The sequence below is a fragment of the Saccostrea cucullata genome, unplaced genomic scaffold (genome assembly GCF_032062105.1).
Source record: "Saccostrea cucullata isolate Sc308-1 unplaced genomic scaffold, CSIRO_AGI_Scuc_v1 ctg5269, whole genome shotgun sequence".
Lineage (NCBI taxonomy): Eukaryota > Metazoa > Mollusca > Bivalvia > Ostreida > Ostreidae > Saccostrea > Saccostrea cuccullata.
The window spans coordinates 88,907-103,482 of NW_026918585.1; the positions used below are offsets into that span (position 1 = coordinate 88,907).

Below are 14,576 nucleotides of genomic sequence, written 5' to 3' on the forward strand. Positions count from 1 at the left end.
ATTAGGTGCAACATTGCAATTATTATCTTCATTCATATCTTTCAAAAAATTATACATGTCATTTATATCGACAGCACATTTCTTATTTTTATCAGATCTATTCAAAATTTTCCAGTAATCTTTGGGATTTGTAGAATGCAAGTCTTTGAGTTTTTTGGCAATGTTCTTTCTATCATTTTTGATGCTATCATCCATTGTTTTCTTATACATTTTACTCATAACATTCAAATTACACTTGTTTTCGGTCGATTTATTTCGATTATACATACGTTTAGCGAGATGAAACTTTTTTCTAGCGTTTCTACAGTCCCGATTAAACCATTGTTTATTACAATTATTATTAACCCCAGCCCTTCTATCTTTGTGATATCCAAATGTTTCTTTTGCTGCACTTAAGAACACGTCACATATATCACGTGTTACAAGGTTGATCTTACACTCTTACAACTAGATAAAGATACTGATAAGGCATTATGTACATCAGAGAATAGATTACAAAATTCGACAACATCAAAATCGATAAACAAATAAAAAATCTGCACACTGGCTAAAACATAATCTACAGTGCTGCTATTTTTACAAGTTAAGTCTCCCTTAAATTTGTCGTTGCCTACACGGCTATTTACAATATACATTTCATTATTCCTACAAAAATCAATCAATTTATGTCCATAGTTATTTACCGTGGTGTCTTTAACAGTTCTTTTTAATGGTATATCACATTTTTCAAAAATCGTGGATCTTGTTAAAATATCAGTATACATGTTCTCATTACAATTGTTTTGGTTCAATACAAATTCATCAGCAGTGAAAAAATCATTCATATTACCTACTCTAGCATTAAAGTCACCAAGCATACAAAAATAATTTGAATCTTTATTAAAATTGAGGAACTCTTGTTCAATTTCTATAAAACAATCAGGGGAAGAATATCTACTTTCTTCTGGAGGTATATATAAACAACTCCGCAAATTATGTCTTTAGTAGTATTAAATAAAGTTTTGTTTATCTTGAACCACATAACATATTTACAATCTGTATTTATCATGCTAACATATTTCACTACAGTATCTTTAATAGCTACAATAATCCCCCCCAGATCGGATATTGGAAAGTTTACGTCTATTTTTCATATAAGTAACAGATCCAGGTATTTGTATGTTATCAGAATTATCTGTTTAAGTTTCTGGGAAACCAATATCATATTTTGAGATGAAATCTGTAAATTCCTTATAATTCAGTCTGTTTTTTATCCCACATACATTTAATGATAAAATTTGTACATTATTTACACATTGAGCCTTACGGCGCTGGGTCTGTTCCTCCGCGCGTTCCTATTGTCTGTTCTGATCTGGCGATGATGATCCATACCGGGGTCTTTTGTTATCGCGTCTAGGCGTCTGGGTTGGTGCTCCTTGCTCTTGTTGAGCTACTCTTGCGTAACTTTGAGTCACTGGGGCGGATTCAGGAGGCGCAGTGTATTTCACTCCATTTATGAAAAGAGTGTCTCGAACAAGTTTCACACGTTTATGGTCAAGTTTTGCTTGGCGCATGACTGGATACAGTTTTTTTCTCCTGTTTTCTATCTCTTGGGGAAATTGTTCTTTCACCCACACGTTCGTTCCATGTAGTCTTCGGGCTGCGTTTTGGCAAGACTGCCTCTACCAAACTTAGGAATTTTATGGCCCAAGGGTCAGGGGTTCTGGTGTTAAGGCGTTGCTCTATTGATTATATAGTGAAAATGTATTTATTACTTGAAAATCTCTTCTCTGCTTCTTTTGTATTAAATAAACCAACTAAGTAAAAAGTTATCATGAGCAAGAGTGCCTCTTCCAAAATTTTGAATTTTATGGCCCAAGGGTCAGGGGTGGGTTCTGGTGTAAGGGCGGGGCTCTATTGATTATATAGTGAAAATGCATTTATTCTTTGAAAATCTTCTCTGCTTCTTCTTATTAAATAAACCAACTAAGTATAAAGTTATCATGACTCATGAGCAAGAGTGTCTCTTCCAAAATTTTGAATTTTATGGCCCCAGGGTTCGGGGTTAGGGTGGGGCACTATTGATTATATAGTGAAAATACATTATTTCTTTGAAAATCTTCTTCTCTGCTCCTAGATATTAAATAAACTAACTAAGTACATAGTTATGATGAGCAAGAATGCTTCTACCAAAATTATGAATTTTATGGCCCAATGGTCAGGGGTTATGGTGTTAGGGCGCGGCTCTATAATGATTATATAGTGAAATACATTACATATATGAAACTCTTTTTCTCTAGCAGATGAACTACCTATATAGTTATGATGTACAAGGGCTCTTCTTCCAGAATTATAAACTTCAAGGCCCCTGGGTCAGGGATACCGAAGGGGGGGGTCTACTTATATACTGAAAATGAATTGTTTGAAATCTGCTCCTTATTATTAATCAAACATTTTTGAAAAGCAAGTGTGTCTTTTCAAAAATTGTGCAATGTGTATACCTAGGGTCAGGGGTTCATGTGTGGTAGGGGCACTTATGATTATTGCTGAATATTACTGATTAGTGAAAATGCATTTTTTGTTCCTCTGCCCTGCTTATGGGTATTAAGTAAACTAACTAAACAATTGCTAATTGTATAGTTCTGATTAGAAATGGTGCCTCTTTTAGAATTGTGAATGCCATAGCATCTAGCTTGAAACATGAACCAAATTCAATCATTTGAAAGGGCCTCTTGTTAATTAAGCTATGTGCCTCTTGTTAATTAAGCTATCACAACGAGACTTAAATAGTGATGAAATAAAACTTTTGGAACATGGTTTAAAATTCACGCCTACGCCAAAGTCTGATAAGGTTGATGTCGTTAAGGACACAGAAGAATTCTGCCGTAAATTACGCTTGAAGGAATTTTTTCAAAATAAAACCGATGATGATATATCTCTGGTTAAAAGTAGGAAAGGTTTCAGGCTACCGCTTAATAGAGATAAACATTTGGAGGATTATATCTCATGTCTCAAAAAGGCAGCTCACAAAGAAATACCAAGGACTTAGGTAATCTCACGCAAAATGAAATTGAATACCTTATATATATAGTGACGGCATTCAAGGGTAGTATTGTGACGTGCCTGAGTCGACGCTGCGTTAAAACGTATGCGCAGATCAAGTAGATCGGGCCTCGTTAAATAAATCAAAAAACAAGTAGAAAATAATTAAAGTTAAAACTGAAGTAATTATTTTCTGTTAAGTTTTGGGTTAAATAGTTTAATAAAGTAGTCCTCCTTTGCTACTCTGGATATTTCGAAGCGGATTAAAATAATTAAACAACTTTTGATGTAAAATTGTGTTGCTTTTTATCAGTTCAAATTTACCGCGCAATAATACAACCGTAGTAACGGAAGTGATTTGAAGCGAGGGGAGGTAATAACTGATACATAGATCTAGCAGCCATGATGTTTGTTTACATGAGGTAAGAACGAGTAATTGTTTAAAGTTGAAGGTAAATTTATTAAATCTGAAATTTTCCATGGATTCCGAGGACTGGAAATGAGGGGATTGCATGGATATAATGATTAAGCTCGTCGTCAAGGGGGTGTGTCCCCATACCAAACCAGATTATACAAAATGTTTTGCGTTCCTTTTTGGAAATCAACCAATGAGAGGCGAGAATACAAACAAAATTAAATTATATATATATAATAAAAAACTTTAAAACACTTCATCCGTGTTACCGGCATTCTTCAATCGTGTTTATTTTTAAAAATGCATAGCAACTCAACAGTATTATGACGTCACAAAGAACGTAAAAATTGAGAGGCAACGTCATGGAATAAAATAGCGCCAAAAACATCTGAAAATATTGTGAGAGCAAAAATTGTACTTGTGTTATCAAAATTTTTATCATACAGAATAAAATACTAGAATACGGGGTAAATTAAAAAGATGATTTTAAAGTATATATAAATGTATATCTGTAAAAATAAGTATCACAATGTCACACAAATGTTCATAAATCCATTTCAAAGACAGAAGTGTTCCCTTTTGTTGATACCAAATGGTATATAAGTGTTCAACTTTTTCTTCCAAAGATTTTCTCTATATTTGCGGTAAATGTCATTTTTATAGTTTTTCAATGCCTATTATATTATAATCTTCTACTGTATGTACACCTGAATTAAAATGAGTAGCCACAGGATCATTTGTTTCCCTTTTAATTAAAGACAAATTCAAAACATGTCTTTGATATAAACTATCACCAGTTTCTCCCACATACACTATTTTGTCACATTTTTTTCAAAAAATTCCATAAACAACATTCCTTGATTTACAATTAATATAATTTTTCACTTGAAAAGTATATCCGTTATTATCTTCAAACTGACTGGTTTTCACAACAAATTTACACAAAATACATTTTTAGCACCACATGGCTCACATAAATTTCCTTTAAAAAAAAAAAAAAAAAAATATATATATATATATATATATATATATATATATATATATATATATATATATATATATATATATATATATATATATATATATATATATATATATATAGAGAGAGAGGATATCTATATTGTGTGATTTGATATTGGCTTTATCCAACGAGTTGAAATGGTGTATATATTCGCGAGGCTTGCCGAGCGAATATACACCATTTCAACGAGTTGGATAAAGCCAATATCAAATCACACAATTATAGATGTTCTATTTATCTCATACGACTTTCGTTTTAACAAAACTTTGAGACTTCCCCTGCGAAACTACATGAATGACTGCCAAAATCAAATTGATGACGTATAACTTGATGACGTAGCACCGTTGATGTTTACATGCGTCGAGAGAAAGTAGATCGAGTTCAAAATTTAGAATATTTGCTATCTGTGTCTTTGAAAACATCATGTGAAAATTGCTGGAGCTTTACATCAAACGAACTTCTGACTGAAAGTTGTTAGGACTATGGGAATCGTGAAAATCAACTCTTTTTACGATGGCAGTACAAATCGTGCTAGGCAAGGCTAGGGGCCTAGACTTTGTCTAGATTGTTGGCTGATCCATGGTAAGTTACACCTACATTACTAGGTAGGCATACATAGTATAATATAAGAAAGCATTGTTAAAGATGTCAAAGGAGTCTTATAACAACAACTTAACTGGTACATGTAGGCTTTACTTTCTCCGAAAACGATCTAAAAGGGGGGGGGGGGGTAACATCTGTCTTCAAATAGCCAACGGGTTCCTTGATAAAATAAGACACTTCTTTGACATCTTGCTTTTAACGATATTGCTACCCTTTATCATTCATTTTATAAAGGCAACAATTTTCACAAATAAAAGTTTCAATAAAATAAAATCTTGAAGCGAGGGTTCGTGTCAAAACCGGAAGTGCTATTGATAAAGCATCTACCCGTTGATAAAGCATAAGTTTATCCAACGGCCTGTATCACCAACACGTATGAGATAAATATATATATATATATATATATATATATATATATATATATATATATATATATATATATATATATATATATATATATTATATATTCTTGCTCTGCTAGTATGCCATGCTTTTTCTTAAAAAAAATCTTTTTTTCGGTTTACAAGCATATGAAATGAAGAAGTTATGACGTATCCATATTTGCATTTTTTTTATTTTCTTCAGAACATACATTTAATATATTCTGCAAATCCGGGGAAGGTGGGGTGGGTTTGGGGGTGACCCCCAGTCTGAACATCCTAACATCCTTCTCTTTTTCCCTTAAGCGAGGGATACAAATTCTCTGAATTAGGTAGTTAATTTAATTTCAATTCTCTCAAATACACGAAACATTATATTTTTCATCTGTTGAAGAATTTCTTATCTATTTGAAATATATGCAACTTGTTTAAAGATATATCTGTTGAACATTAAAATGTATTTTTGATTTATTTTCTGTTTTTTTTTTTCAGGGAAAACATAAAGGTAATAATTTCAAGGAATGGAATTGGCACGTGATAGTGAAACATTATTTAAAGGATCGTTAATTCAATGTAATAATAGTTTTCCTCGACGAAAACTCAAAAAGGTAAGTGTTTTAGGTCAGGTATACACGGTAAGCCTTAAAAGTCTAAACCGTACGCTTCGCAGGACGTACATCACCCCTACTAATGTGTTCGTAACCTTTTATTTTTGTCGTTCTGCAAATTATAAAATCGGATGTTTCCAGAGTAGCTCTGGCAGTGGCTCTAAAGAGAGTTATCGAGACTATAGCGAGATAGGGTAAATTATTCACGGAAATGTGGCTAGGAAGTGACTAGCACGTGGAGACATAGTAAACAGAAAAGTTATGTTGCGTTTCAGTTTTCAGCGGCCTATAATATCTGTAGAAATGTACTTCAATCTATATCTCTTGAAATCATTCAAACTTAAATAAATATTCTCTATGATACAATTTTAATTTCTGCATTCATGAATTAAAATTTCTTTTTAGACAAATATTTTTGCATAGGAATCGGGACTATATTTAGCAATTGAGGCACCAATATGACTTTGACTGACAAATCAGCTGAATGAGAATTGCATCATGGGTTACTACAAATACTACAGGGATTTTACGCTTCAAAAACAAAAAGAAAAATCTTGTGGCGATCGGAAGGCTCAAAGGCCATTTTTCTATCCATTTCGTAAATGAAAAGCATTTTTTAAATTCTATTATTGTCGTGCTCACAATGACAAACAATTTAAAATAAAAGGAAGTCTAGGCAGAACTTGCATTATATGATGGTATTTTGTCATTATATGCTGGTACTTTGTCATTATATGATTGTATTTTGTCATTATATGATGGCACTTTGTCATTATATGATGGTACTTTGTCATTATATGCTACTACTTTCCATTACACTACTTTTCATTATACTACTTTTCTTTATACTACTTTTCATTATGCTGCTTTTCATTATACTACTTGTCTTTATACTACTTTTCATTATACTACTTTTCGTTATACTACTTTTCATTATATGCTACTACTTTTTCGTCATTATTTGTAGTCTCGATCATCCCGACGCTTGTCTCTATAACACAAATTCGCTGTTCCTAGACTGGCAGTACGAAATCGAGGATCAGACAGGCAAGCCGGTCTAGGCGTCGTAACAGTATTTCACTTGGGTTCACGTCAAATCATGACTGACGCAAAATAATCCCAGAATCTTCCCTTCCGATTCGGGCCTTTTGATACGAGACTGGAGCTGAATTTTTTTATGAGATGAAAAACAACATGTAAACTTGTCATTATATATTTGACTTAATTTAGCTTACTACCGGGTATTACCGATTTGCTGGAGTGCGAATGCATGGGTAGACATGGACGTGTAAATTTTAGCAGTAATTTTTGTGAGTAATTTGGTACTATTTTAAAGTGTAAAGCTTGGAAAATCAGGTATGTTTAGATATTTCGATATGTCTGTATTGCATTGATGCCTTAAACGGACAAACCCGACGGAAAGCGTCGACTATCTTCTGATGGTAATACCCCAAAGCCATCAACAAAGACTATCAAAATGGCGGACACTAGTTTAGATGATATGGTGGACAAAATTACTGTCATTGCGGAGGCCGTCCAAAAACTGCAAGTAGGTCAACAATCCCTGCAATCCATGGCTGAAAGTAAATTAGATAAATTCAAAAATGACTTTATAGCCAGTATAGACGAGAAATTTAAGGCGATGAAGGAGATATCGACCTTGAACTTGGAGCCCAAAAGGCCGACATAGATAAACTGTTACAAACAATTGACTCTAATGTAATGCATACCAAAAGGCTTGAAAACAGAGAGCGAGTTCAGGATATAGATCGATCACGTTCTACCAATGTCAACGAGGATGTGTTGTGTCAGATCCAGAGCTTAGAAAAAAAAAAACACAGAAAGACATTGAAAAAACAATGACTGATTTACAGTGTCGTAGTATGCGCGACAACCTCCTGTTTTTTGGCCTGGCAGAATACAAAGATAACAGAAAGGATTGCGTGCGTCTCATAGATGAATTTTGTGATGACTTCCTTCGACTCCTTAATGTAAAGCAGGACATCGAAAGGACTCATCGGATAGGAAGGAGGGGGAATGGAGAATGGAAGACCAGTGGTAGTGAAATTTTCATCATTTAGAGTGAGAGAGAAAGTCCGCGCGAACGCCGGCAAGCTAGGGGACACAAGATATGCAATTCAGGAGCAATTTCCAAGAGTAATACAGAAACAAAGAAAACAACTTTACCTAATTCTAAAAGAAGCAAGGAACAGAGGTAAAAAGGCAACATTGGTTGTTAACAGGCTGTATATTGATGGTGAGTACAGAGGACCGGAAACACTGGAAGCTATGGAGACAATCACTAGAAATGAACATAGTGAGGGGATGTGTTCCCAACCTGTTCAGAGTAAAGGAAAAGTTATGATATTAGGAGACATGAATGCATGGTCTTCATATCTAGGGAAGATTTTAAAATTGATGACGTTCTTAATGAGAACAATCTGAGCCATATGGAAACTATTGGTTATGAGTTGGACTATGATTTGCAATTACGTGTGAACCCGGATACAAGTATAAATGACAACGGTTCGAAACTATTGGCAACGTGTAAATCATCTGGGATGAGGATACTAAATGGTCGCCATAAAAATAATATGGACAGGGATTTTACATCCATGGGATCCAGAGGGTTAAGTGTTGTAGACTACTGTCTTTCTACACCAGATATTTTCTGCCTGATCGAAAAATTCCAAGTGTCAAATTTTACTACTTACTCGGATCATGCCTCGTTACATCTACATCTTTTGACCTCCCCTGTAGTAAGCACAATAAGTGAAAACTCCACTGACGACAGTTTTACCTCATTGAGATCATTTAAGTGTAAACCAGAATACCTTTATGAAGCACAAACTGCATTATACTCATGCCTTGATACACTTATGTCAGTAATTGAAAAGCTGGAAGGTGAGTCCCAGGAGTCCATTGACTCATCTGTTGACCTATTTACTTCAGAGCTAACAAAAGCCATGGAGCCTTTCTTTGAAATCGAACCCCATTAAAAATCAACACAGCGTAAAACAGCCTACTCAAGCAGAACATCTGTAGATAAACCTTGGGTAACCCCGGAAATGAAAGGAAAACACAATAAATACAGATATCATCTTGGAAAATTCAATAGAAACAAAAATAGCGCTACACATTGTAACTTACTCCAGTCAAAGAAAGAATACAAACACCCCTACTAACGTGTTCGGAACGTTCTAATTTTCGGTGTTCCGCAAATTATAAAACCCGATGAGTTCAGAGTAGCTCTGGCAGTGGCTCTGGCGAGAGTTAGCGAGACTACAGCGAGATAGGGTAAATTATTCACGGAAATGTGGCTAGGAAGTGACTTACACGTGGAAGTGTAGTGTAGATTCAAGTTTGTTGAAATCCCGGGGCTAGGTTGGGGCCAAAATGGCTGATCCAAGTTTTGCATAGGAAATATTAGGAAAATTTTTTAAAAATCTTCTTCTCAAGAACCACTGGGCTAGGAAAGATGAAACTCATGTGGAATCATCCTCAGGTAGTGTAGATTTAGGTTTGTTGAAATCATGACCCCCGGGGCTAGGGTGGGGCCAAAATGGCCAACCAAAGTTTTACATAGGAATATATAGGAAAAATCTTCTTCTCAAGAACCACTGGGCCAGGAAAGATGAAACTCATGTGGAATCATCCTCAGGTAGTGTAGATTCAAGTTTGTTCAAATCATGACCCCCGGGGCTAGGATGGGACCAAAATGGCCGACCAGATTTTTACATAGGAATATATAGGGAAACCTTTTAAAATCTTCTTTTCAATTACTTCAAAGCCATGATTAGTGATGGAATCATCCTCAGGTAGTGTAGATTCTAGTTTGTTCAAATCATGACCCCCTGGGGGGTTAAAATTCAACCCCCCTCAGTAAACTCAGTTCTGATCTGATGTGCTTTTTCCTAGCCGATGTTCTAAGGTTAGTGCTGTGGCCCCTTGGCCTCTTGTTTTTTTTTTTTAGGTTTCTTAGCAAAACCGTCACCCACAGAAATTTCTTCCTTCAGAGTGTTCAGGTGTCAGCCAGGTCTGACGAGACTTTCCCTGTCTCAGTAATAATGACATGGGTGTTCAAATTAAGCGTAGAAACCTTATGTACTGCAGAAGGAATATAGTTAAGCAAGGACTCTTCTTCTGAAGGTTGCCGATATTCAGCCAAAAAATCTTTTTACTTCGACATTAGTAAAGGTAGCTGTTGCACTTAAGGCAGTAAAACTTCGAATGACTTAAAAACCCCTTAATAGAACCCAAAACGACGTAGCTACATACCTAACATGATTTTCACCTTGAGAATCGCCAAAACGTAAACCAATCGATCTTCAGTACAACGTGTTTACCCTAACTTTTATAAACACAATTTCTGTTGGACTAGTTAAAATTCCCTGCGCTTGCGCGGTATTTCATCCAGTTGTTTTTAGGACAAACACCACCATATGTTTTCCCATAGACTTCCATACAAACTTTAGCCCCTCTCACTGATAATATATCGAATTTCGGGCAAATGACCTTTTTGTCGTGAAAGTTCGAGATATTGGAAAATAATCTAATTTTAGTTGTAACACGTCATTTGATTGGTTAAACGGTTTTATCCATTTTGTATAACATAACTTGCCTACGTCACAATGAGTTACGTCAAAAACATATTACTCCGCTTGACGTTAAATTTAAAATAACGCTCAATTTCAAACCTTTTTCCGGAGGAAATGTTGTCTTATTGTCTACCCTGAAATTAAATTATAAGAAATAAGGTATCATTTTTTGAGTTTTATTGAGATGTAAAACGGGTTGGTCACGTGATCAAATCCCATAAAGCCCGAAGGGCTTTATGGAAAGATTTGATCATGTGTCAACCCGTTTTACATCTCAATAAAACTCAAAAAATGATACCTTATTACTTATATTTACATTTGTGACTTATTCATACTTTATATTTGCCTGATTGTTACCTTTAACGTGTGAAATGCGTTAATTTTTCAAACCCAACGGCATGTATGTAATCCACTAAACGCGCGTCGACCCTTTATGACGTCACAGAGAAATTACGTCGAACGTTTATCCAAACGCACATCTATGACCTCTTGACCCCATACCTGTATTTACACAGTTATAAAAACGCTTGCCTTCAGTAGTGTTATATAAAGGAAAACATTTGCAAATGTAAATATTAAGGAATGAAGCTTATTTCAACTTATGTTATCCGATATAACATAACTTGGGGCAGTTTACGCTTTTTTATAAACCGCTTCGCGGTTTATAAAGCGTAAACTGCCCCAAGTTATGTTATATCGGATAACATAAGTTGAAATAAGCTTCATTCCTTAAACAAAAAATGCCAGAAAAAATATACCGTGCCGTTGCACTTTTACTTTCAATTTCCATTTGTTTACAACTAGGTGCGTTTGACACCAAATGAAAATCTCTAACCAAAGTGCATCCCTCCCTTCAAATGTTTACCTGTAACTCCTATATACCTCAAAGAAACCCAAGTCTTGATATGAGATTTTTATCAACTTTATTTCACTTGTCAAATACATAACAAGTCTTTTCTCTTATTGACCAAACACGCGCCAGCTAGCATTTTCTCCTCCGCACAACTTTGGGTGTCCAAAATGTGTCTGCGCCCATGTAATTGTTTATGTAGGGGTTTTTCCTTTAATGCATTCGATCAGTGCTTACTATCAGTTCAAGATATATTACTGTAGTCAGCGACGACTCACACAAATTGTTCCGACGAAAATAGTTCCATCATGATAGGTAGATACAACATTACTGTTCATGATAAGAATAATGCTGTGTATGTCACACGTAAACGTAACCAAAATTAACGTAATTTTTTTCTCCAAAGATCACTTTCCCCCCGAAATGCAAATAAAAAATATTAATATTCCTACGCTCGCTCCCTCTCCCTCCTCAGCTTTTTTTTTTTTGTAACATGTTTGATAACAGAGAACATCTAGGTCATTCTTCGATCGATATCTTTTCACCGATGAATTGATGATATTATAATCAACAATTGTATTAAGTTCGTGTTAATTGTTCGTTAATAATCATTTAGTTTCCTCTTAGAGAAAAATAATTGATCATTCTGTGTGTGTATTATTAAATAACGGAATTTTCAATCCCTTGTCGGATTCTGCTCGTGTGTAGACTGGGTAGGGAGCGTAGTTATAAAATGTGTTACAGTGTAGCAAAACCCGAACCGGGTCGGAGATTTCTAAACTGAAAACCGGTTTCGTGTTGACGTTCAGCGTATTATTTTCTATAGAATTTGAATTATATAAGTAAGTTCCGTGACGAATACATTAGTATATATCAGAAATTTTAAAAAAAGGTTTTCTGTTTAGAATTTTCGGGCCTGGCCCTGATGTTCCTAACCATTTTATACACACTTTGTTGCAGATACAAATGTTAGAACAAAATATGCTGAGTAGTTCAGCGGGCAGGGATTGTATAATTTTTATTAATCAGAATTTGTATTCATATGATCTAATTAAGAGAAAAGGTTTTGTCTGCCATCGTAACTTCTCGGCAGAACAAAACGTGTTTCTCCGAGGTCGCTATATGCGTTTGACAACTCCATCGCACGTGTGTAGAGCAAGGTTTAAACTGGTCTTGCAGACACAGGTATGTGCACTGTTTGTTATGCATAACTAGACAGCGCAGTTTATTTTTTATAAAAGTCATTAAACACTGTTAAACATATTAAATCTAAAAGTCGAATATTTTTGGATATGGGGTAACCCATATCTATTCTTGTTATTAGTTGAGAAAATGTCAGCTTGGTCTTGTATTAAGAAATAGAGCAGTGCTTATAGACTTATAAGGCTTGAAAAAATGTGTTCTAAGGGTACAAACGGTTACCGTAATAAGTTCCATGACTTTTAAGGCAAGAGTTACCGTGTATATTGGTCCTTGCATATTTTCTTCGATTAACAAATTATTAAATTTTTCAGTTTTATTATTTTGTTCATTAAAACAATTTTTATTCCACATATTGCATTTCATAGCATTCCATTTTTGTAATCTGAAACAACGAGTAAACGTTATCTTTAAATATACACTCGTTAAAAGTGAATAATTATGCTTCAGCATCTGTAATAGTATAATAGGGAGAGGACATATCAAGATGAAAACAATTGCTTCAATACCAACAGGTTACAGTGACTCTTAGAGAATGTCATCGTTCCAAACCACGGTCAAAATATACGGGTAGAAGAGAGCTATATGCAGACTCCGAACCGATTAGAGAATACAATTATGCCTGTAAGTATTTCTTAAGTAAAAACATTTAAATAGCTATGAAAAAAGTAGAGGCCGAAGAGCTAAAATAATATATATAGATTTTTCTTCCTCTAGTTTATTGTTCCCCCGCTGAAAGTGGGGATATTAATTTTGGTATTACTGTATGTCTGTCTGGCTGCCTTTCTGTCCGTTGGACGGACGTCTAGCTGTATTGCTGCTGTCTGTTACACTTTCCTTTCCACGCGATATCTCGAGATGCTTTCAGCCTTTGCCATGAAATTTTACATGATAACTCCCTATGGCATAAAGAAGTCGCCATTTGATTTTGAGTCCGGTGTAACGTTGAATATTGACCCGAGTTGAAAATTGAACCGGGGGTCATTTTTCAACATTGAATATTGAACCAGGGGTGTTTTTTCTCCGTTGAAAATTGAGACCAAAAATCGTTGAATTTATACCCGGGGTCATTTTTCAACAGCTTGATATTTTTTTTTCTTATCCCTGATGACCTCAACAAGTTGAAAATTGACCCTGTTGAATACTGACCCCACCTCGGAGTTTGAACATTATTTGAACTTGGAGGTTGTTTTTACGGGAAATTTATTAGGACCCCACACTCTAAACCAAACTTCTAAACCAGGCATTCCTTTCTGTTGGAAATATAAGTACATGTACATAATTATGATCATGAGGAATGCCTGGTTTAGAAGTTTGGTTTAGAGTGTGGGGTCTTAATAAATTTCATGGACATGATCTCAAAATTATATCATAATCGCCTTTACTTTTGTCTTTACTATAAGCTTTAATTGGTTCCGAGGTAAATATTTCTTTGCATTTTGTGTCTGTTTTGGTTTTGTTCCAGTATTTTAAGATGCGTTTTTTAGTCCGTTGACTCTCGGATTAAATTTTGTAATCATAACCAATTTATTGTTGGGTCTCAGTTGGCCGTAACTTCTATTTAGGATCTCATTTCTGTCTGTTCCAATTATTCCTGTGATAATGGGATCTATTTCTGCATCAGAGAAGCCTCTCTTTGACAAGGGGTTTTTAAAGTCTTGTAGAATTATACTGAGAACAGTGCCATTGGTATTTCTCACGTCTTTTGCATTTACCTTTAACGAAACCTTTGAATACCGCTGGGTTGTGAGAACTTTCTCTGTGTAGATATTGGAAATTAATTGTTGGTTTTATATAAGATTTGATATCAAGTTTGTTTGATTCTTGAAATTTTCTTCCTTTATACACTTTTGTGTCTAAAAAGTTTACTGAATCAACAG

General features: G+C 34.9%; 1 long non-coding RNA gene across 1 annotated transcript in view; it reads left to right on the forward strand.

The window, feature by feature from the left end:
• The window catches only part of LOC134268248 (uncharacterized), a 34,875-nt gene extending 21,247 nt beyond the window's left edge, over positions 1–13,628 (forward strand). Inside the window, exons 3-4 of the long non-coding RNA XR_009992322.1 lie at positions 5,933–6,048; positions 13,212–13,628. This is a non-coding gene — a long non-coding RNA (uncharacterized LOC134268248). The remainder of the gene's footprint in view (positions 1–5,932; positions 6,049–13,211) is intronic.
• Positions 13,629–14,576: the final 948 nt, after the last annotated feature.